Genomic DNA, 24,623 nt, shown 5'->3' with positions numbered 1-24,623 from the left:
GCTTCATCTCCGACCAACTTCCATCCCCTGTTCCACATCACCTCCCAGTTTTCCCAACCTTATCCCCGGATCCCAGCATCGGATTGATCCCAGCTCACGGTCAAAGCAACCGTATCAGATTCCTCTTTCGAATCCATCAGCATCCTGAGCATCTCCTCTCAGCCGAGATACTCTTAACTTCATGACTCCCTTTTCTTCCGCGATTCAGCCTCATCCTCTTCTCCGAATCTCCCAGCATCTCAACTTCCGAGATCCTCCCAAACGAAACAATGTTCATCCAAAACGTCCCAGCCAGCAAATCCTCTTCCGGATTCCTCTGTTTCGGGATTAATTCCAGCCGAGACCCATCCGGATTTGCTCCCAACTTCACGTGAGCTTCATCCGCATCATCCTCTGCATCGGAACAAGAGAAGCATCTTTATCTTCTTCCATCCTTATCCAAATCCCTGCTCTGAGTGGATCAACATCCCAAGTGCATCCTGAGCTCCATGGAATCCTCTGTTCAAAACAGAGCCGGATAAATCCACCGAGATTTCTCTGATCACCAACGTTCCAGATTGTTCTCAGCCTCTCCAACGTCCGGATCAACTCGAACCTCCACAACTTATCCACCATTCGGAACAGCCCAAGGAAGAGAGAGAGGGGATGCTGAGCCTATAAAAGGGAAGCAATGCATGAAGATGAGGGCATTCGGAAGGAGGGAGCCGGCTGGTCCAAGCTCTCACAGGCCAAATCCCACGGGAAGAAAGAAACAAAGAAGGGAGAGAAGATTTTTGGTTATTTTGGGATGACTTCCCATAAGAGTTAAAAATGAGCCGTTCTCAAGGAATCGCAAGAGGGAGAGATGGGAGCCGCTGCTGTACTGCTACTGCCGTCTCCAACTCCATGCAGGGCTGATCTTCTCACTAGGGCCGGATGCAGCCCTGATAAAGGGCCAAGGGTTTTATATTTTGATTTCTATTCTTGGAGTTGTATAAACCTTATTTTGCTTCTAATGAATATTTTATTCATCTCATATTTAATTTCTGTGATTTAGATATGACGTTTATACAATTGTTCTTCATGATCACTAGGTAAATATAAGATAGTCCATGCTTAAGGAAGATGCGATGTGCTGCCACCTTAGATTAGGGTAGACATTTCATGCTAACTAAAGATGGATTATGCCTAAATTACTTTTGTGAATTTCTATTTAAATGCTTATTAGGCTTGTAGCCAATTTGCATGTTTTATCCAAGAATAAATTAAAATATAATTAATCCTTGTTCCGATGTTAGTGGTGAATTCTTGCCCTAGGTTCCCCCAAACTGATATCATTTTAATTGCCTTTCTTATTAAAATTGCTTAGTTTAATAGTCTTCACAAATTTTTCTTTTTTTCAAATATTTTTAAGAAAATAACTGTACCCCAATCCCTGTGGATCGATACCCGTAATCACTATTCTATCAGATACGTGCTATTGCGTGGTCTTTAAAGTTGACTATCAATTTTTGGCGCCGTTGCCGGGGATTGGTAGCATAGTTGTTTTTCTTTTTATTAAAAAAAATTTTCAAATTTTTTTTTCAAAAAATAAAAAAAAAATAAAATAAAAATAGCTTCTATTTTACTTTCCTTATCTCCTTCTCCTCTCTTACTAATTTTTGATTTTTCTTGGTATTATTTGATCAGGAATTAAAGAGGAAAGTTTGGGACAATCAAAAAGGGAATGGCTGAAAAAGAATGCTGTAGAGGTTGGCTTTTAAAAATTTTTGCTGAAATTCTGGTAACATCTGAACTTTCTTATTTAAATTGATTCCCATCTAGCCTAAAATTTTGTGGTGATTGTTTGATTTTAATTTTTACAAAAGTGTGAATGCATGCTTGATACACATACACCAATTAATCTACACATAGTAAGGGCAATCACCCCAACAAGATAAGAACTAGATTTTATCACCAGATTCTTGTCCAATTTAGGTGAATCAATTCTCACATAGCTTTCACTTAATTAAAATCAATTAGACGTTGGCCCCTAGGGACATTCGAGCTCAATAGGACGAAGATCACCGAAAGTTGCACCAATTTCGCTCGGTGGCTCAGTTGATGTCTAGGCAAGCTTTGTCCCAAGGGAGACAGTTCATCTGTTCGAGGCAAGTGGTTTTTAAGTGGGACCTTTGCAACGCATCGTGACCCCCCCACTTACCTGGGAGCTTACCTGGTCAACTCAGTTCATTAGACCGGATTGGAGGCTTAGGTGCCCTCTTCAAACCAGTTAGGAGCTGTCTAGTGATTTTAGGGTCAACATAAGGATTTGAAGTCTTTTTCTTTTAATGCATGCTTGACCGCACTTGACTGATTAGAAAAGCATTAGTGTATGCTAGGGTGTCGTTCCAGATCTCCTGAATTAGTACCTTTTGATTCTGAAATAGAGCATTCTATTAGGACCCTTCGAGCCGAAATCCGTACCTATAGAACCATAGGATCTACACCACTTGTCGAGATGGCTGAAGAGCACCCAAACTGTTAAAGGAGTACTTCACTCCTTCTATTTATACCTCTCCATCTTGTATTCGACTACCTGATACCACCGCTGCTGCACATTTTGAAATTAAGTCTAGTGTCATCCAAATGCTTCCCTCTTTTTATGGACTTAACAATGAAGACCCATATAAACATTTGGATGAGTTCCTTGAGATCTGCACTACTGTCAAAATTCAGAACTTCACTGATGATGCTCTGAACTTAGGCTGTTTCCTTTTTCCCTTAAGGATAGAGCTAAACAATGGCTCCATTCATTAGAATCCAATTCTATTCTTTCATGGGTTCAAATGCAACATGAATTCCTAAAAAAATATTTTTCCATAGGAAGAACAAACCAATTTAGGCGTGCTATCACGAGCTTCTCCCAATCTGACGGGGAAGAATTTCATGAAACTTGGAAAAAATTTAGAGATTTACTCCGAAAATGCCCGCATCATCAAATACCCAAATGGCAATTTGGTGCGGACAGAATACTGGACTGATTATTTTGCGGGATTATGGTCGTCGCAGGAAGACGGTCCAACCACTTTCATTGTGGCTGGATTGATTGATGTTTTTCTTTATTATTATTTATTTTTTATTTGATAGGATTAGTTTGCATATTGTCTTGTGAGGACCTCTTTCGAATTGTTTTTTATTGGGACTTATTTGTTATTTGGTGGCCCTATATATATATATAGGGCATGCATTTGTTATTTTTTTAATGAATGATTGCATGAAAATAAATCTTCTTCTTCCTCTCTCCACTCCTCTTTCTCTTCTTCTTCCCCTCTTTCTCTCCTCTTCTCTCTGCATTCCAGTCCGTACATCCGTCCTGCATCAGCTTTGGTATCAGAGCAGGGCTGACGTTTGCCTCTGTTGCTGAAGTCGAAGGATCCAGTTTATGGACGAACCCCCCGCCGTTCCTTTTCGGCCTTTCCTCACCTGTATTTTGCTAGATCATTTGCACCGCAAAAGCCGAACGCACAGAAGTCGTCGCACGGCACTCATCCCGAAGAAGAAGGGTCACTCCATTCTTCAATTTTTTTCTTCCTTGTCATCACCTCACCCCACCGAGAACAAAGAAGAAGGCAAAACCCTCCCGTCGGTCGACTGTCTTCGGGCGTCAATCCACAGATCGCCTTCGCCCCCCACCGCCGCCGCCTCCACCACCGTCTCCGTTCCCTCTCCCTTCCCTCTCGGTCCCTGCACAGAAGGGGAAAACCCCGTCGCCGGCTACCCCCACAGTGGCCGAGCGGCGAATAAGCCGCCTTCTCCCTCTTTCCCCCCCCCTCTCGCCGTTTTCCCTTCCGGCCGGCGCTACACAGGCGCCAATCACGCCTCACCTTGCAGCGCCGCCGAATCACCATTGGAAGCCACCGCCGTGAACGAAGCTCGGAGAAGGACACCACCCCGTTCACTGCCGACCAGCACCCCGCTCCACCGGCGCAACGTCTTCCCGCACCCACCGCCGCAAAATCAGGCGAGATCCGGCGGAAGCGGACGGCCGGTCGAAGGTGGAAGACGATCACAGTACGGGTACGCTTTCGACCCGTTAACCCTTAACCATTAGCCCGAACCAATTCAAAAAAAAAAAAAAATTCAAAATTCAAATTTCTATATTGCGGATCGGACTACATTAACGGGTTGGGTCTGTTAACCCGATAACCGAATCCGTTTGGGTTATCAAAAAAAAAAAAAAAAAAAAGGCGCTGCACGTGACGCGTAAGTCACGCACGTGCCGCGGTTTAGTTCTTTTCCCCTCTTCTTTATTTCCCGATCTTCTTCTTCATCTCCGATCACCGCTTCCCGCCGCCTCACACCGTCCCACCACCACCATTCCCGCGGCCTTCCACTGCTTTCTGCGGCCACCGCCCTTGTCCCACCGCCGCTGCATCTCCGTTGCTTGCACCACCGCCGCGCGCGCTCACGCCTCCTCCGTACCGCCGCTTGCCGCTGCTCGTTACTGCTGCACCGCCGCCGCCGCCGGGTTGCTCTCACCGCCGCGCCGCCGCGTTGCCGTCGCCGCCGTCGACTGCTGCCACCGCCACTGTCAGCTCTGACAGCCTTCACTGCCGGCCGCCCCAATCGTCCTGCATCAGTTTTGGCCGCTGCTAGTTACTGCCGCACCGCCGCCGCCCCGCCGCGCCGCCGCCGGGTTGCTCACCGCCGCGCCGCCGCGTTGCCGTCGCTGCCGTCGACTGCTGCACCGCCACTGTCAGCTCTGGTATCAACTCTGTTTCTCCTCCCCGCCGGTTAAACCTGTTCATTTAAGTTGGCATTATTTATTAAATTTTGTGCTTGGTGATTAAGTTCCATATATTCCAACGCATGCAACCACATACATCCACAAGACAACCAGAAACCCTAGTAGTCACATTTCTTTAATATTAACTGGGGAGCTAGATCAAATTGAGAAGACATATGTGGCTCCGTGACACCTTGCATAGTCCGAGAACTTGGTACTACTTGTTTGCAGCTACTTGTTAGCCTGCGTATTATATTAATTTTCAGTTTGCAATAACTATCTGCTAGGGAGTAGTTTTAGTTTATATTGAGCATTTACTTTGCAATTGTGAATTCATTTCATGCATTAGGTCTACTTAGGAACCTTTATAGTTGGTCGGCTCATACATTTGGTCATTCATTTATTGCATCTACGTAGTGGTCGTGTCGCATCTCATTTGAGTTTCCCCTAGACATGGATTCCAAAATTGAAGCCCTATTAACAGCTATCACGACACTAATGATCAAGTCCAAAACACTAATGCCCCAAGTTCAAAAAACTATATTCAAGTCCAAAATACGAATGCCCCAAGTCCAAGCAAACAACGCCCAAATTTATGACCTAACCACAATGTCCACCCAGGGTTAATGCTCGACTTCGAATTCAATTGAGGCCTCACTTCAACGGGGTTATTGAATCCCAAAAGGTTAGTACTCCCCATTTACCGGATCTTGATGAGGACGATTACCTAGAACAAATCTAGAACAACAAGGTTCGCGTTCGGCAAGGGCAACTTTGATCATAGTCTTGTTCCAGGTCACCATTATGCCTACCCTCGCCCTAGAGGACCTGGTCCCATTCCTCCTGTTGATAGAGGTCACCGACATACCGTAGAATCTAGAGAGCCTCGTGACCACTGATGAAGTTATGTAATGCGAGGCATTAGGATTGAAGCCCCACCTTCGATGGTCGTCTTGATCCGAAAGTCTTCTCCGATTGGCTACACGAAATGGATCACTTCTTATGAGTGGTACAATCTATCGGAAGAGAAAAAAGGTCCGATTCGCTAGAATGAAACTCCTTGGTCGTGCTAAGTTGTTTGGCAAAACACCGAACAACTGTTAGCCAGGAGACATCAACCTGCTCTTACCGATTGGGTAGAGATGAAAGAAAAATTAAAAGAAAATATCTTCCATTAAGTTATCAAATCTGACCTCCTAGATCGATGGAACAATTTACGACAAGGTAGTCGCACAGCTACTGATTACATCGCCCAATTTGATTGAATTTATGATGCGAAGTAATATACTGAAGATGAACGTATGATCTTTAAGCCGGTTTCGACGAGGCCTAAATGATGAGCTTAGGAAAGAACTTGTCCTTCGTGAAGTGGCCACCTTAGACCAAGCATATACATTTGTGCAAAACTACGAACAATTCTCCAAATCTGTGTTTGCTAGGCGCCCTGACACCAGGCGTGTTCCCACTAGTGCCCAACCATCTGGACCCAAAACCCCAGTCAGTTCTGTCCCACCCAAGCCCTTTTCTTCTCCACCTATCCAAAATCGAGATATTAAAGGCAAAGGAATTTTAGGTGAACCTCCAAAAACAAGCTCAAGAATTCAGTGCTTTAAATGCCCAAGGGTTTTGGTCATGTTGCCTCCCAATGTGCAAATCAGACCCCTTGTTATTGATGCACATGAACAGAAGGATGACATAGATAATTTGGAGGAACAAATTTATGAGCCTAATTTAGATGATATCAAGATGTCGAAGATGAACCCGAGGACGAATCACTCACTTTAGGTTGTATCCGACCTAATCCCCAGATAATTGCCCACGAACCTGACCGATCCACTGTGAATGTAGTAAGGTGTGCAATTACCCAGCCTAAAGCGACTGATGATGGAGACGAAACCTCAATTTTCCACACTTACATTAAATGCGGCGAAAAAAGACTGTAAAGTTATTATTGATAGCGGGAGCTGCATTAATGCGATATCTTCCAGCATTGTCGCCCGCTTGGGTCTGACCCCTGTGTCCCAACCTCACCCTTATAAGGTCTCCCTGGATCGACACGTCGTCCATTCACATTAAGGAACGGTGTCTTGTACCTATTCAAATCCTCTCTTATAAAGACACTGTCTGGTGTGACGTACTCCCAATGGACGTAGGTCATCTGATATTAGGTAGGCCTTGGTTGTTCGATCTCGATGTCACCATCTACGGTCGAACTAACTCTTGCTCCTTTGTCTTCCAGGGTAAAAAGATTAAGCTTAATCCTTTACGGCCCAAAACGCTAAATAAGGGTACAGACAAGAGTAAATCAAAGGGGAAGGAACTGCATATCCTTAACCCCACGGAATTTGGAGGTAGGAAACGTCTTTAAGGACTCCGGTGTTTGCCCTGCTAGTTAAAGAACTTCAGCCACATCTCACAAGCACATTATCGGCTGAATCCCTCGCTATTCTCGAGGAGTTCAAAGAAGTTTTTCCGGAAGACCTTCCAGATCATTTACCCCTTTGCGTGATATTCAGCACGCCATTGACCTAGTCCCGGGAGCTACCCTTCCTAACCTGCCCCATTATCGGATGAACCCTTCTGATCATGCAGAGCTCCTAAAGCAAATTAACGAGCTTTTACAAAAGGGATTTATTCGAGAGAGTCTAAGTCCTTGTGCCGTACCTGCCCTTCTTACTCCAAAAAAAGATGGGACTTGGCGAATGTGTGTAGACAGTCGGGCTATTAATAGAATCACGGTCAAATACCATTTTCCTATTCCCCGGCTCGACGATATGCTGGATATGATGGCAGGTGCCTCGATTTTCTCCAAGATTGACTTAAAAAGTGGCTACCATCAAATCCGGATTCGTCCAGGAGATGAATGGAAGACAGCCTTCAAGACCAAAAAGTCATACATTAAAATATTAAGAACAAGCATGTCAAGTATCAAAATCAATTCTTTTCAAATAAACTCCCCCTATTTAAATATAATTTTGCACTGATTTCATCCTTAAAGTGTGTTTCCATGTGACTAAAAATTTGAATTGATTCTTTCTTGTATACTTTCATTTACTTTGTCTTTCATTTTTACTTTCTTATGCTCTATACTCTATTTACTCCCTATCCGGTGGAGTTGGGAAGGGGCACGAGGTACTACCACTAGCCTCCCTCTTGTGCCGTCCCTAATATGCCCTACACCGAATAGTTGGGTCAAATAGTGCCGGGTACTACCACTAGCCTCCCCATTGGCACCATCCCTATGATGAGCAATATAGAAAGGTTAAAATGTTCACTCCAAACTCTCCCTGTTTGAGTGTAATTAATTATAGATTTTATCCCTTCCAAGTGTGCCGAATATATTATGCTTGTTTTGCTTTTCCTTAAGATTGAAGTACTTGCCTTTGCTCAGATTTTTCATCTCTTGAATAATGTCCATTTTCTTTTCTTTATCTCTCTCTCTTTTTGTTATTCTCAAGTAATTTACATGAAAGAGTAGAATAAAGAGATAATCTTATGTATCATATAGATGTATATTATGCAAACAACATTTTCATTGTGCTCAAGGATTCATAACTTCTCACAAGTTATTTTACATCAAAATTTTAAGCATATACTTGTGTATTTCATGGTTATGACATAGGCAAAGATATATTTTAGTTTGGGCAAACCATGAAACAATTTCTAAAAGTATAAGTCAGTCAATACACATGTAGACATGATATCAAAAATTAATAATTAAAGAATTTAATCATGCCATAATAGGATTTAAGTTATTGACTTTGCTCAATTAATTTGTGAGAAAGGTATCTAAAATTACCTATTCATTATATGTTCTTCAAGCCAAACTAGATTTCTTATGTGTGAACTTTTGGCTGAAGAAGATCCTCTCTCTTGTTTGCATGTGAATGTTTAGTGTATCTTACATGAAGATATCCTTCAAGTTGAAATTTCTCATTTTTCTTTCTTGAAGGAAGGTCATTAGTTTCTTTAAGATACAAAGCATTCATCCAACATATATATATATTTTTTAATTAGATGACTCAATATGAGATATGACAATAGTTGCATGTTGAGTCACTTTACTCAAGAGATTGCCTAAATATAAGCAAGCACATATCACTTGAACTAAAGAGATAAATTCATTAACCAAGATAGTTCAAGGACAAGCATGTGAGGCAATAGACAGATTTATCAAGGTCAAATCAATTTAGTTTAGATTCTATTTGCTTAAGATAATTATCAATAAGATGTGTTAACTAAGTTTTAATCAACTTATCTTAAACGTTTGTTTCTATCAAAATTCAGATTATGACGTATTTGTTATCAATAAAATATGATTAATTAAAGTTAGATTGAAGTCTTGCACAAGGTCACATAATGAGCATACAATCTGGTCTACTTAGCTGTATGATAAAATAATTATTCTATCATGCTTCAATACAGCTTTAACACAATAGATCTACTTTGCTCATCCTTTACAATTTCTACAAGATGGGGTCATAGATATACCTTCTTCACGCCAATCTTCTATAAGAGTTTTCTTGTGGACTAACGTTGGTCAATGAAGATCCCCTTTCCTGTTTGTCTTAATTTGGAGTTTGAGAGAAGATGTTAATTCATTTATCATATTTCAAACTCACCTTGCAATATAACTATTCATATAAATTTTCATTGGTAGAACAAAAATGATGCCATCAATGTGTGCTATGAGCAAGCAAGATATCATAGATTCTTCTTTTTGATGCATAGATTTATCACTATTACTTTCTATCAACAAGGTTACCTAAGCTTTTATATATCAAGCTTTTGATGCTTGTTTTAAATCACATATTGCTTTATCATATATGTAATGTGTAATTTTTAAATATGGTGGTTATTTAACATAGATCTACTTTTTAATGAAATAACCACATAGGAGTGAATTCTACACATTTATTTGACAGAATATAAAGCTCATGAGTCAAGCAAATGATAGTGGTGATCTTTACTTTTAATCATGCAAGAATCAAGATCTATTTCATCTTTTCTTGATTCAGTCTTTTAGTAGTTATCAATTTTTCTTCATTAAGTGCATTTCTGAAAAACTCAATTTTGTTATAATTATTAACAAGTTTTCAGATTGTTATATGTAAAAAATTAACCATATATAATTTGATCTTAGTATCTTGACAGTAAATCATTAGTCTCATAGAGAATAAGACGACTTGATATTTTTGCAACTAAAATCTTTTCATTGAATATTCTATATGCATTGCTTGATGAATGATATCCAAGGATAGACATATCTCTATCAGATTTGGCATTATTTTTCATAAGAACATATCAAGCATAACATGTACGACTGAAAAATATGAGAGATACGCAATAGTTCATTTTTTATTTTTCAGAAGATCAAAAGAAGTTTTCATCAAAAATAGATCTAATAGAAGTCATATGTATGACAAGTATTGATGATAGCTTTTAAAAGGCATTTAAATAGATGGCTATCATACAACATTGCCTTTTTCAATTCTTCAAAGATTCTATTAATCCTATTTTACTTATAGTGTTCTTGGTGCAGAAACAATTGTATTCAATATTATTTTCTGTGCACAACTTAACACAAAAATTGGTTTTCAAAACTATGCCGTGATTCATAGTTTGCAAACCTTTATCATTTGATCGCTTTTACAATATTTAGTAAATACAGAAAAATACTTCAGTTTTATTCCCCAAGAACAAGTCCAATGTAAGCTTTTGAAGACTTAGAGATGGAAACAACATCTTTAGATTTAGAGATGATTTTTGTTTGTTTCCTTAGTTAGCATGCATAGCAAAACTTTGACCTTTAAGTAGATAATCTAAGCAAGCCTATGGCAAGGTCTTTTGAGATTAAGTACATACTAGCATGAGTTGATTCTATGTGCCAAGGATGGTTTCTTTAATCTTGGTATTCATAGTGCATATATTCAAAAGCATACCAAGTACACATTATCATATTGATGATCAATAAAAATAATGCCATGGATAAAAATTCTTAATCAAGCATATAGAGGATTCATAGAGTTATTTTTAATAAATTAATTAATCATTTAGCAACTTATCCAATAGTGAGTGGAGCATACAAAAAAAATGAAGTGATTTGAATATATTTTCTTTTCATACCCCAAAAAAAAATATCACTTATATCACAAAAATGATTAATACTTTCAAGTTATGTTTTAATCAACTAATAAAGTAATTTCAATACGAGAAGATGTAAGAATTACTTATTTCATTCTTTCTTTCATTTAAATCATTCTTTTTAATTACATTTTAAATTCAATTCTTTAACACATGTCTAGAGCACCCATTGTTTAGATAACATCTTTCATTAGAACCTTGGATAGCTAGACATGCATGCTGAAAGAATAATCATATTTTCAATTTAGGAACCCAAGCTCTTTTGGGTCCTTGTAGGTTAGCTATAATTGTTCCTTTTGGAACCCATATTCTCTTAATAGCTATTTTGTCCATGAATTTACAGATTTTAGGATTACAAGGGATGTATTTCTGTATCCTCTTGTTGAATTTAACAAACTTAGATCGAACATGAGTAGTAGGAAAACTTTTAATTTTCTGTTTCTCCCTTTTTGGTTCATTAAATTTGTAATGTATAGATTTAGGAACAACAGAAGAGATTTTACTTAGCTTTTGTTTATAAGAATCTGTTTTAGAGTAATTAAAAACTGTTTTAACAAACATATTCTTAAACGGTTTTTGGGTGTACCAAGGTTGATATCCTAATGTAACTTTATCAAATTCAGCTCTTTGATTATTTATCATTAGGTTCAATTTTTCAGAGCTGAGGGTAAATCTTTCAACAACAGGTTTTAATCTGTCAACTTCTTTAGTTAATCTTCTGTTATCTTCTGAAAGTAACTCATTGTTTTTCTTAAGTTTATCATGACTTTCAGTGAGAAGTTGATCTCTTTGATTTAGTTCTTGATTTTCTTTAATTAAGATTTCAGTTTTACTGGTTAGTTTCAGTTTTTCATCTATTAGAATTTGATTTTCAATCTTCAAGTTTTTGTTCTTACAAATAAGTTTCTTATATTCTAAATACAAATCAGAAAAGGCATCATGGAGTTCATCAAATGTAAAATTGCTTTCAGTTTCAGCATGTACCTCTTGTGCCACCAAGCATGGATTTTCAATGTGATACTGCTCTTCTTCTACACATGATGTTTCAGATTTGTTAGTGCATTCATATTTGTCTTCAAGCATGTTCCATATTTCTTTAGCAGTCATGCAAGAAGATATGCAATTAAACTCATTCCTATCTAGTGCACAATATAGTAGGTTCATGGCTTTTGAATTTTGTTGAGCCATTTTCTCATTATGACTAGTGTTTGTGTGTGTTCCATTGACTATAATGCTCCATAAACTATAATCAACTGATTGTATAAAAATGCGCATGCGTATTTTCCAATGTGTATAGTTTATGCCATTAAATAGTGGAGGTGTATCAATTGATTGTCCTTCTCCTAGAAAACTATCTATTTGAGTTGTCATGATCTTTGGCTCTAGTCGGTTAAGACTACAAATAATATTTGAGCACCTGCTCTGATACCACTTGTTGCCCAGTAGATACAAGCAAAGAGGGGGGGTGAATTGGGTCTTTTAAAACTTTTATGCTACTTCTAAAACTTTTTGATTAACTATGCTAAGTTGTATAGATGCACAGTGAAAGTTAAACTTAGTAAGGGTATGATGTATAAACTTCGACTTGATTAAATATGCTTGCAACTAAAGGATGTGCAGATAAGAATTAAGCAAGCAATTTATCTAAGTAAGTAAGTGTGTTAGTAAGACTATAACAAGAGGCATTACAAACACAAAGGACATATAGTGGATCGGTGCACCCCAGCACCTACATCCACTCCCCAAGACCTCTTGGAAATTTTACTATAATCCTACAGATTACAGCCGGTTGTTTTACAAGCTCACAACCCAACTTGTTGTTTTACGAGCGCACAACGAACTCGGTCGGTTTTCCCAGGCTCACCGACTAGAACCAACCCCGATTGTTTTTCCGGGCTCACAATCAAACCCTTACACGTTGGTTTTACCCTCGGCTCGCCAACAAACCTAAACCCCGTTGGTTTTCCCTTTGGCTCACCAACAAACCTTAAACTCCGTTGGTTTTCCCTTTGGCTCACCAACAAACCTTAACCCCTTGATTCAATCCTTTGATTGAATCAAGTTACAAGATATTAAAAATAAAGTTTAAAACAAATCAAAGCTTCTTAAACAAGCAAATATAACAATATAAACAAATAGAGTAAAGAGAAGCCCTCAAACAAGTTTTGAAGATGAAGGAGCTCGGCTTCTTCTTTACTTGACCCTCTTCTGATTTGGCACGAGGTAGAGGATCACTGAGGCAGCACACGGATGGAGAGGAAGCTTTGGGATTCTCTTGGATGCTCTTCTTCTCTCTATTTCGCTTTGGATGGCCCTTTTGTGCTTATGGGAGATTTCCTTTGTAATCTCTTTTAGATCTCTTTCCTAGATGATCTCTCCCGCTTCCATAACTTCTCCCCTAGCTCTCTTCTTGTTTTTATAGCTTTAGATAACGTGGAAACAAGAATATAGCCATTAGAGACAAAAATAGAGCCGTTGGACACAGTCTGCACTTCCTGACAATATTACCGTTGGGATCGGAGTCGACTCACGCGATCAGGAGTCGGCTCGCCTGTTGCAGGAGTCGGCTCGTGTTTTACGGGAGACGACTCGGCCACTGTTCCAAATTTGAATTAATGTGCTTGCCTCGACTGGGAGTCGACTCGACTTAACCCGGAGTCGACTCGCCAACTTCTGGAGCTGACTTGGCAATTCTGGAGTCGGCTCTTCCACTGAAGTCCGTGGATCCAATTTTGAATTTTGTCCACTCGAGTCGACTCGACTGTCCTGGGAGTCGACTCGAATCTCAGAGCCCGAACTCCCGATCCTCTGTCTTTTGGCTCGTCCAGTCTTGGAGTCGACTCGAACTTCCTCGGAGTCGACTCGGCTCTCAGTTTGCGAAACACAGCCTTCTGCCATCTTGGTGTAGCGCTGCCTTGGAGTCGACTCGAGCTGTCTGGGAGTCGACTCGAATCTCAGAGGCAGTAACTTGGTTTTCTGTCTGTTGATGGTCGCGGAGTCTCGGAGTCGACTCGTGCAATGCAGGAGTCGACTCGAATCTCAGAGTCCCAAAAGTTCTACTTTCAGGGTTCACTGATCACTAAGTGAATGCCTTCGAGTCTCACAATCCACTAGTGACACCTAGCAGCATGTGGTGGCAACCCAGCAAAGTGGAATGTCTGAACCTCTAGGTACAGTTAGCGCATGATACAGTTCCTCTATCATGGATCCCGACGTGATGGAGGTTATGGATACCTCGTCAAATTCCATCGTCTATCATATGTCAGATTTATTCGACTTCTAGTTCGAGATATGGAAAACTCTTTTTCTAAAATATCTGGTCAAAAATTTATTGAACTCAGTCTCATAAATCACATAGGATCACTCCTAATCTATCAAGGTCGATAGATCCCATCTAGATGCAACTCTATTCTAAAATGAACCTACTGTAGCCAATCCGCACTACAAGGACCTGATTGGCTAGGGCCCAAGTTCACATGCTCGTCAAACTACAGCAACCTCACAGTGAATAGCTGAGGCATCGCAGGTCAAAGGACCAGTCATACAACTGCAGCATAAGTAGTCACTAACAAGTAGATAGATATTCATGTGACTACTTTCTTTGGTCACGCTCAGTACTTTGTTCTCTAACAAGTATTCGCATAATCACTCCAGTGTCTCTACACTGTGGACTCGAGACTCGTCCATCTGACTAAGTGATCTATGCACTAATTTCAGTGGATCGATCACCGTCCCTCATGATGGGTTTTATCGATCAGGAGCATTTAGAAATTAATCCCTTATGACACATGCCTCAAATTCTCAACTCTTTGAGAATATGTGTCATCATCTATTAATTTCTTGGATGATTCATGGACACATAAAAACATGAATGAAAAACAAATTGCCCAAACTTATTTATTAATAAGAATCAAATTATAAATTTATGTTCCAGATTACAAATATGCATCAGCCACATTGGCTTCTAGAAAATACTTCTAACAATCTTCCACTTGCACAAAAGCCAATCAGACATATATCTCTGTCCCATCTTTTCAAGATGGACTTCCAACTTCCACTGACTTGGCTTCTTAGTGAATGGGTCCGCCACGTTATCAGTGGAGTCTACTCTCTGCACCTCTACATACTTCTTTTCAAGGTAGTCGCGGATTAGATGAAATCGTCACTCTATGTGCTTGGACTTCTGATAAGTGCTAAATAAGACATAAATTAGCCTCTTTTTCATAGCACTTATCATTATTTTAATTCACATATTTTGTAAATTTAACCATAAAAGATGTGTTACCTTCATCATTGCATTTTAATAAATTATTAAAGATAATTCGAGTTTGATTTGATTAATCGAGTCTAATGTGTGCAGGTCCAGTCCAATAGTTCCCAAGTCATCCACTGTGGTTTAGTTTCTCCCGCATCCAATTGAGTTCAACCTCTCAAGATTAGTTTCATCCTCTCCACGTTGCACTATTTGAACCCATATCATGACCGTAGATTAGCAATCATCCCATTTGTGATCAGCCATTCAAAACCCCACATCCAAACTAATCCAGTATTCTGTAATTCCTCTCACGTATCTTGATCACAGCTCCAAGTCCAACAAGCCTTTCGTGCTAGTCTTCCCCTGTTCCACAACATTCATCTACGAGTCATCTCCCTTGCTTCACACTCCCACCATCTCCTGTGTCCAACAAGTATAGACCGTCCACACAACTCCACGTTTCCACCCGGCTTCTTCCGCTAGATCCCAGCATCCCAAATTCATCTCGCATCCACGTCATCCTTCCCACGCTCACATCTAAACTTCCCCTCGCATCCGTGTCGTCTTCCCATCGTTTCTTCATCACAGATCCATGTTCGAGTTTCTTCCACATCGAGTTCATCCTTATCCCATCTTCCAACCAACTCCAATCCCAGAATCCCACGCTCCCAGTTCCTTCCATGTCCGAGTAATCTACGATCGATCTTCATCTCCCAGCCATTCACACATCATCCCACACGCCCATTGTTCTCCCACGAACCGAGCCATATCCAAGTTCATCTCAACCGCAAGCTATCCCAGCATTCAGCCGTATCCTTCTTCCAAACCAGATCCAGAGCCTGTCCCAGCCTCCCTCCGGATCGCGTTCATGATCTATCTTCATCCCACGACCGTATCAAATCCCCTACATCTCGGATTACAAGCTTATCCCCTGTTTCGGAACTAAGCTTCAAGTCCCAGCTGCCAGCCGCCCGCGTCTTGCATCACTCCCCTGTTCCGAGATCCATCTTTATCCAAGCAACCTCACACAACCCATCTCCCAACCGGATCCCCAACTTCTTCCCAGCACCCCAACTCTTCCGGATTTCTTCCCAGCTTGCAGCTTTATCCTCTGTTTCAGAACAGAGAATCAGCCATCCAGCCAAGATCTTCTCCGCATATTCCCACAGTTGCAGCTTGCCCCCAACCATTCCGTGAGATTTTCCCTAATGTCAGGATCACATCTCTCTTCCGCATCCAAAGATTTCTTTCTAGCTGAATTTCCATGCTTCCGCGATGCACCCCACGCGTTCCTCATCAACATCCTCATCCAAGATTAGCTTCCAGCTCCTTATCCCTTCGTAATCTTCCCTTCATCTTCACAGATTGCGTCTCAATCAAATCTGAGCAGAATCCCAGCTTCCTTCCGCGATTGCAGCAGCGTCACCTTGGATCCAGCTTTCATCTCTTCATGGATCGTTCTCCCATCCGGATCAGAGCAAGCAGCATATCTTCCGCATTCAAGGATCAAGAGATATTTGCTCTTATCCCGCAACCGTTCATCCTTATCTGCACTCGAAACAGGGGAGGAGAGAGGGCTGGTGAAGGCTATAAAAGGAGGAGGAGACGGATCCCATGGCATCTTCTCAGAAGCGGAATCCCACATAGTTCACCGGGAGAAGAAGAAGCTTGGGTTCACAGGCCGAATCCCATAGAGCCAAGAGAGAGAGACCTTTTAGGTATTTTGGAAATATTTCCTAAAGGAAGGAATAATGAAGAAAGAGATGGGAGCCCGCTGCTGTGCTGCTGCTGCCGTCCACCACTGCATGGAAGCCTAAGCTCTTCACTAGGGCTAGATTTTATATTCACGGATTTTTTGTATTTAATTTTATATTCTTGGAGTTGTATGAATCCTCTTACTCTTAAATGAATATTTTTTCTGCATCTCATATTTAATCTCTGTGACTTTAAATATGATGTTCGTACAATTGTTTTTTTTTATGATCACGGAGTAAGTATAAAGATCACCCATGCTTAGGAAAGATGCAGTGTCCTGCCACATTAGTTTAGGGAAGACATTTCATTCCAACTGAAGATGAATGTTCCTAAATTACTTTTGTGAGAATTTATTTGAATGCTTATTAGGCTTGTAGCCAATTTGCATGTTAATCCAAGAATAAATTAAAATACAAATAACCCTTGTTCCGATATTAGTGGTGAATTTCTTGCCCTAGGTTTCCTCAAACTGATATCATTTTAATTGCATTTCTTATCAAATTGCTTAGTTTAATAGTCTTCACAAATTCTCTTTTTCAAATATTTTTAAGAAAACAACTGTACCCCAATCCCTATGGATCGATACTCGTAATCACTATCCTACCAGATACGTGCTATTGCGTGGTCTTTAAAACTGACTATCAATTTTTGGCGCCGTTGCTGGGGATTGCTAGCATAGTTGTTTTTTTTATTAAATTTTTTTTTCAAAATATATATATCTAAAATAAAATAAAAATATTTTCTATTTTACTTATCTTTTTCTCTTACTAATTTTTGATTTTTCTCTTGGTATTATTTGATCAGAAATCGAAGAGAAAGTCTGGGACGATCAAAAAGGAAACCGCTAGAAAAGGAATGCTGTAGAGGTTTGCCTAAAAAAATAAAAAAAAAATTTGCTGGAGAAATTCCCTTTGGTAACTTCTAAACCTTTCTTATTTAAATTGATCCCAATTAGCTTAAAATTTTGTGGTGATTGTTTGATTTTAATTTCAGCAAAAGTGTGAATGCATGCTTGATACACATACACCAATTAATCCGCACATAGTAAGGGCAATCACCCCAACAAGATAAGAACTAGATTTCATCACCAGATTCTTGTCCAAATTAGGTGAATCAATTCTCATATAGCTATCACTTTAATTAAAATCAATTAGACATTGGCCCCTAGGGACATTCGAGCTCAATAGGATGAAGATCACCGAAAGTTGCACCAATTTCGCTCTGTGGCTCAGTTGAAGTCTAGGCAAGCTTTGTCCCTATAAGGGAGACAGTTCATCTGTTCGAGGCAAGTGGTTTTTAAGTGGGACCTTGCGAACGCATCGTGACCCCTCCACTTACCTGGGAGCTTACCTGGTCAACTCAGTCATTAGACCGGATTGGAGGCTTAGGTGCTCTCTTTAAACCAGTTAGGAGCTGTCTAGTGCTTTTAGGATAAACACAAGGATTTGATGTGTTTTTCCTTTAGTGCATGCTTGACTGTACTTGACTGATCCAACAAGCTTTAGTGTATGCTAGGGTGTCATTCCAGATCTTCTGAATTAGTACCTTTTGATTCTGAAATAGAGCGTTCTATTAGGGCTCTTCGAGCCGAAATCCGCACCTATAGAACCATATGATCTTCTCGACCTGTCGAGATGGCTGAAGAACAACCCAAACTCCTGAGGGAGTACTTTACTTCCACCATTTACACTTCCCCATCTTGCATTCAATTACCTGAGGTAGCAGCTGTACAATATGAAATAAAGCCTAGTGTGATCCAAATGCTCCCATCTTTTTATGGGCTCACCAATGAAGACCCATATAAACACCTAGATGAATTTCTTGAAATCTGCACCACTGTCAAGATTCAGAACTTCACTGATGATGCTCTGAAACTTAGATTATTCCCCTTCTCCCTTAAAGACAGAGCCAAGCAATGGCTGAATTCTTTAGAAGCCATTTCGATTTGTTCCTGGGATCAAATGCAACAAGAATTTCTTAAAAAATACTTTCCTATAGGAAGAACGAACCAGTTTAGATGTGCCATCACAAGCTTCTCCCAAACTGAGGGAGAAGAATTTTATAAAACCTGGGAGAGATTTCGGGACCTAATCCGAAAATGCCCGCATCATCAAATACCCAAGTGGCAATAAGTGCAATGCTTTTATGATGGGTTGCCTGAACGAAACCGTCAGATGATTGATGCTTCTTGTGGAAAAACTTTCATGCTTAAAAATGAGCATGAAGCATGGAAATTATTTGAAAATCTCAATGAAAACTGAAGGAAAAAATCTTCCGAGTTGTCCGATAAAATCGAACGCCAAGCATGAAAAATCAGTTTTAAAATTTTTATTTATTTTATTTATAACAATTATAAATATTTAATTTAACTTTTATGTAAAATTACCTCAAGCCCGCAGCGGAAGTTGGTCGAGGAAATCTGGATCTGGATCCGGATCTAGATCCTTGAAGGTAGCTCTGCGAGGCCTGGATCTGCAAGCCCTCTACTTTGCACGCACGTCAAACTTCGCAAGAAGGTTGGATGATGTCTTTACTCGTACAAAACAATCTTTTGCAAAAAGGACCCTTGGAAGAAAAGAAATCCAGAAAAAGGACCTTTCCTTTTCTCTTTCTTTCTTTCTTCTCTTTCTTTCTTTCTTCGGTTTCTTTTCTCCCGTTTCTTCACAGCACGCCTGGGCCACAGATGCCCGTCTCTTGATCATGATCACAGAGGGAATGGAAGGGAGGAGAGGACACCGGATCTGGGCCGAACTCCAAACCACCAGAGAGAAAGGACTCCTTCCTCTCTCTTCTTCTTCTTCTTCACAGAATCAAATCTCCTTCTCTGTCTGACAATTTCTTCTCAAGAAAATTCTCTTCCTCTCTCTTCTTCAAGAGGATACGGTGGCCTACAAGTAGGCCAATGCTGAGAGGAGTTAAGAGGCATTATTGGCCAAGCATTAAAGAATTCATTCATGATGAATTTCATAACGTTTGTTTCAAAACAAACAGTGGAAAAAAAAAAAACTAGTGAATCCATGAAAACGTGCCAGATTTTGAAAATCTAAATGAACCAGAATGTAGCCGGTTCAAAACCGAACATTCCGGTCCAGATAGCAAGCCGAACGGAGTCCGGATGGTGGCACGGCGTGGCGTTGAACCAAGGACGGAGAAGACTCTGTTTTTGCTTCCCAGGTGTTTCTTTTCCATCGCGGCTCACAAGCATCTCTTAAGGGTCCATGAGCTTAAGGGTCCATGGGTCCACAGGAGTTTAAAACAAGTCAGCCGTTCACCATTCAAATGGGATTAGCCAAATAGGAAATGGGTTAGCCCATTTTGTAATAAAGCAAGCCTATTTGGTTCTAAACCAAATTGACAGCCTATTTGAATGATTTTTGACCCGAAAAAATTCCACATGAGTCCGACTCATGGGGGATTCAATTGGGTCCAGTTTCGGCTCGATCCAAGTCCGACTTAGATCAGAATAAATACGAAATTAAATTCCAATTAAATCGTGATCGAGCCCAATTGCACTAATTTAGACTCAATCAAATCCAATCTCAACAATTGAGTCCTGATCAAGTTCAATTACATTAATTGAAACTTTATTGACCCGAAATACAGACTTAATTAGTTGTTCATCCATGAAATTTAGCATGTACCTCATGTTCAGTGCTAGCTGAACATAGACAGAACCAAATTCCAAATGACCCACAATTTAATTCTTAATTAAATTGGGTCAAGACCTTCCTACTTAGTTTGACTAATGTGCGTGACTCCGATAGGTTCGAACACTAAGCCGGTAGTACATGGACTACTCCATGCACTAATCGAGGTGACCATCTAGCAATGATACCCGACGTCCGGATAGGTCGAATATGCAAAGCAACATTCAAGAACCTAGACATATGGTTGTTGCATAATTCATCCCTATGACCATCGATGCTCAAGATGATTTCAGAGTGGACTGTCGACCTCTGGGTCCGGTCATCCATAGTGTATTTCAAATAATCAAATCAAGTAACCTATCACTTGGTTTACCCTGGCCAAGGTTTTATTGAATTGAAATACAGCGAGATATCAAATCCTATAATCTGGAGCGGTCAATCCCATCTTGACTCATACACAGATTTTGCGAGTACTTGACTGCACCCAGCATCCTTCTGATCCCTGAATTAGAAATTCAGGTCATCCTGTGCCTAAGTACAGTGAGCTGCTTGCAAGTCATCGTGACAGTCTCAGGTCTAAGGGGTACTTATGTCCATACGCTTTGCAAGCTAACTCCCGATAGTGGAGTGCTACGCAGGTGAGTCACTGTTCAGTGACGATGTACTCCTACACCTCACCTGTATGCCATACAGTGTCTCTACACTCCTTGGTTTAAGAGGACAACCAACTAAATGGTACACAATGGCCTATACTTGACATAGCTATCGTCCAATTGACAGCTCGTCATTTGGTCGTGAACTGGTTTAAGGACTAAATGATAAAACCTCTTTTATCCACTAAATTAGTCCTAAGGACTTCATCACAATACACAGGAGTTTAATTTGAAGATGTAACACTTGTGATGAATAGAAAATTGCTAGAATAAATTTTTATTCATTTTAATAAAACATATACATAATCCAATTTCTTACAATTAAAAAATTGGCTTTGGGATATAATTCCCAACAACTCCCACTTGGACTAAAGTCAATTTGTACAATATCTTATACCCATCTTTGATTTGTGATAATCGAACTCCTTTACAGAAAGGGCTTTAGTGAATGGGTCAGCTAGGTTCTCCTTTCCATCGATCTTCTGAAGATTGACGTCACCTCGCTCCACGATCTCTCGTACAAGGTGGTAACGACGCAGAATATGCTTAGTTCTATGGTGAGACTTTGGCTCCTTTGCTTGTGCAATGACTCCAGTATTGTCACAATACAAAAGAACTAGACCGTTGATTGAGGGAGCAACACCAAGTTGATTTACAAACTTCTTGATCCAAACAGCTTCCTTTGCCGCATCTGATGCAGCAACATACTCTGCTTCGCATACGGAATCGGCTACTGAATGCTGCTTGAAACTTTTCCAGCAGACTGCTCATCCATTCAGGGTAAACACAAATCCTGACATACTCTTACTGTCATCATCGTCTGACTGAAAACTAGAGTCTGTAAACCCCACAAGTTTTAAGTCAGACTCTCCATAGATTAACCATTGGTCCTTAGTATTTCTCAAATACTTAAGGATGGTTTTCACCACCTTCCAATGGTTCTCACCCGGATCAGACTGATACCTACTCGCTACTGCTAGGAGTAAGCAACATCCGGTCTTGTACATGTCATGGCGTACATGATAGAACCTACTGCAGAAGCATATGGAATTCTAGTCATACGCTCTCTCTCCTCGAAAGTTGTCGGACAATCTTTCTTAAAGAGAGAAATTTCTTGGCCTATCGGAAGATAGCCCTTCTTGGAATTCTCCATGTTGAACCGCTTCAACATAGTGTCGATGTACGTGGATTGGGATAATCCAAGCAACCTCTTAGATCTATTTCTATAGATTTTCATCCCTAGGATGTAGGATGCTTCTCCCAGATCCTTCATGGAGAACTGTGATGACAGCCAGAGTTTCATATTTTGTAATGCAGGGATGTCATTCCCAATTAGGAGAATGTCATCCACATACAAGACAAGGAATGTGATCACTAAACCGTTAGCCCACTTGTAAACACAAGGTTCTTCTTCGTTCTTAACGAAGCCATACGTTTTGATAGTTTTATCAAAATGTATGTTCCAACTTCGAGAAGCTTGCTTAAGTCCATAAATGAACTTTTGTAGCTTGCATACTTTGGACTCGTCTGGTTGTATTATATACACCTCTTCTTCCAGCTCTCCATTTAGAAAAGCTGTTTTCACATCCATTTGCCAGATTTTATAATCCATATATGCTGCTATAGCAAGCATGATCCAAATAGATTTTAGCATTGCCACAGGGAAAAAAGTCTCGTCATAGTCGATACCATAATGTTGACGATACCCCTTGGCAACCAAACGGGCTTTATAGGTCTCCACCTTTCCATCTGCGCCTCTCTTTCTTTTGAAGATCCATTTGCACCCTATGGGTTTAATCCCTTCGGGTGGATCAACTAGTGTCCATACACTATTGATTTCCATGGATTTCATTTCGGATCTCATGGCGTTAAGCCATAACTCAGAGTCGGACCTCTGTATAGCATCCATATAGGTGATCGGATCCTCATTGTTCTCATCGAGCTTAATGGGATCTGCGTCTTGGACCAAGAAACCGTAGTATCTGTCCATTTGACGTGGTACTCTACCTGATCGCCTTAATGGTGCTTCTACATTGGGCTCCGGATTTGATCTAATTGAATTCGGTTCTGTGGGTTCAGTAGATTGTGTTAAATCTTCCACTTGCTGAACTTCACTAAGTTCAAATTTAGAGGCAACAATTCCTTCACTAGGGAATTCCCTTTCCAAAAAGGTTGCCTCAAGTCCTACGAACACCTTTTTGTTCATTAGAAAGATAGAAGTAATAACCCCTAGTTTCCCTGGGGTACCCTACAAAATAACACTTATCGGACCTAGGACCAAGTTTGTCAGTTTGAGAACGTTTAACATAAGCCGGACATCCCCAAACCCTAAGGTATGAAAGTGTCGGCTTACGCCCAGTCCATATCTCATATGGAGTCTTCTCAACAGACTTACTTGGAACCTTATTTAGTATTATACACGCAGACTCTAAAGCATAACCCCAAAAAGATATAGGCAGACTAGTAAACCCCATTATGGATCGAACCATGTCTAACAGAGTTCGATTCCTCCTTTCGGATACACCATTGTGCTGAGGTGTTCCTGGAGGGGTCCATTGTGAGAGAATCCCATTCTCCTTTAGATAAGTCAAAAAATCACCGAAAAGGTATTCACCTCCTCGGTCTGACCGAAGGATCTTAATACTCTTTTCAGTCTGTTTTTCTACTTCATTACGAAATTGTTTGAACATTTCAAATAATTCTGACTTATGCTTCATCAGATAGACATACCCATACCTGGATAGATCATCTGTGAAGGTTATGAAGTAGGCATAACCACCTTTGGCACTTACGTTCATAGGTCCACATACATCAGTATGTATGAGGCCAAGAACATCGCTGGCTCGTCACCCTTTCCAGAAAAAGGTGACTTGGTTATTTTACCTAGAAGACAGGATTCACAAGTTGGCAATGATTCACAATCATTGATTTCTAAAATGCCCTGTTGGGCTAATCTGTTTATCCTGTTTTTATTTATGTGACCTAGCCGGCAATGCCACAAATAGGCTTCATTGATATTATCTAACTTAGGGCGTTTATTAGAAGTGTACATTACATTCACAGGCAGTGATAGAGTATAAATGTCATGTGTCAATTGTCCACGAAAAATTTTAATACCATTCAGAATGATATCACAAAATTTTTTTTTTTATTGATAAACAATAACCATTTTTGGCCAAAAGGCCTACAGAGATGACATTCATCAAAAATGCTGGACAATAATGACAATCATCTAATATGACTACTCTAGATTCAAAAACAAGCTTAATGACTCCTAAAGCTAAGACTGGAACAGATCTTCCATCTCCAACGTTCAGGAATCTTTCGCCATTCTTGAATCTTCTACTAACTTGAAATCTCTTCAATGAATTGCAAATATTAATTGGACTTCCGGTATCCAATACCCAAGTGGTAGAATAATA

At 40.2% G+C, this 24,623-nt stretch overlaps 1 non-coding gene across 1 annotated transcript; it reads right to left on the bottom strand.

The window, feature by feature from the left end:
* Positions 1–18,911: 18,911 nt before the first annotated feature.
* On the bottom strand, positions 18,912–19,017 carry LOC120105482. Its single transcript, XR_005507888.1, has one exon. It is a non-coding gene; the product is annotated as a small nucleolar RNA R71 (small nucleolar RNA).
* Between the last annotated feature and the right edge of the window lie 5,606 nt (positions 19,018–24,623).

This window comes from Phoenix dactylifera, unplaced genomic scaffold (genome assembly GCF_009389715.1).
Source record: "Phoenix dactylifera cultivar Barhee BC4 unplaced genomic scaffold, palm_55x_up_171113_PBpolish2nd_filt_p 000297F, whole genome shotgun sequence".
NCBI lineage: Eukaryota > Viridiplantae > Streptophyta > Magnoliopsida > Arecales > Arecaceae > Phoenix > Phoenix dactylifera.
Note: the sequence above shows the minus strand (reverse complement) of the source record. Positions and strands in the feature narration are given on the sequence as shown.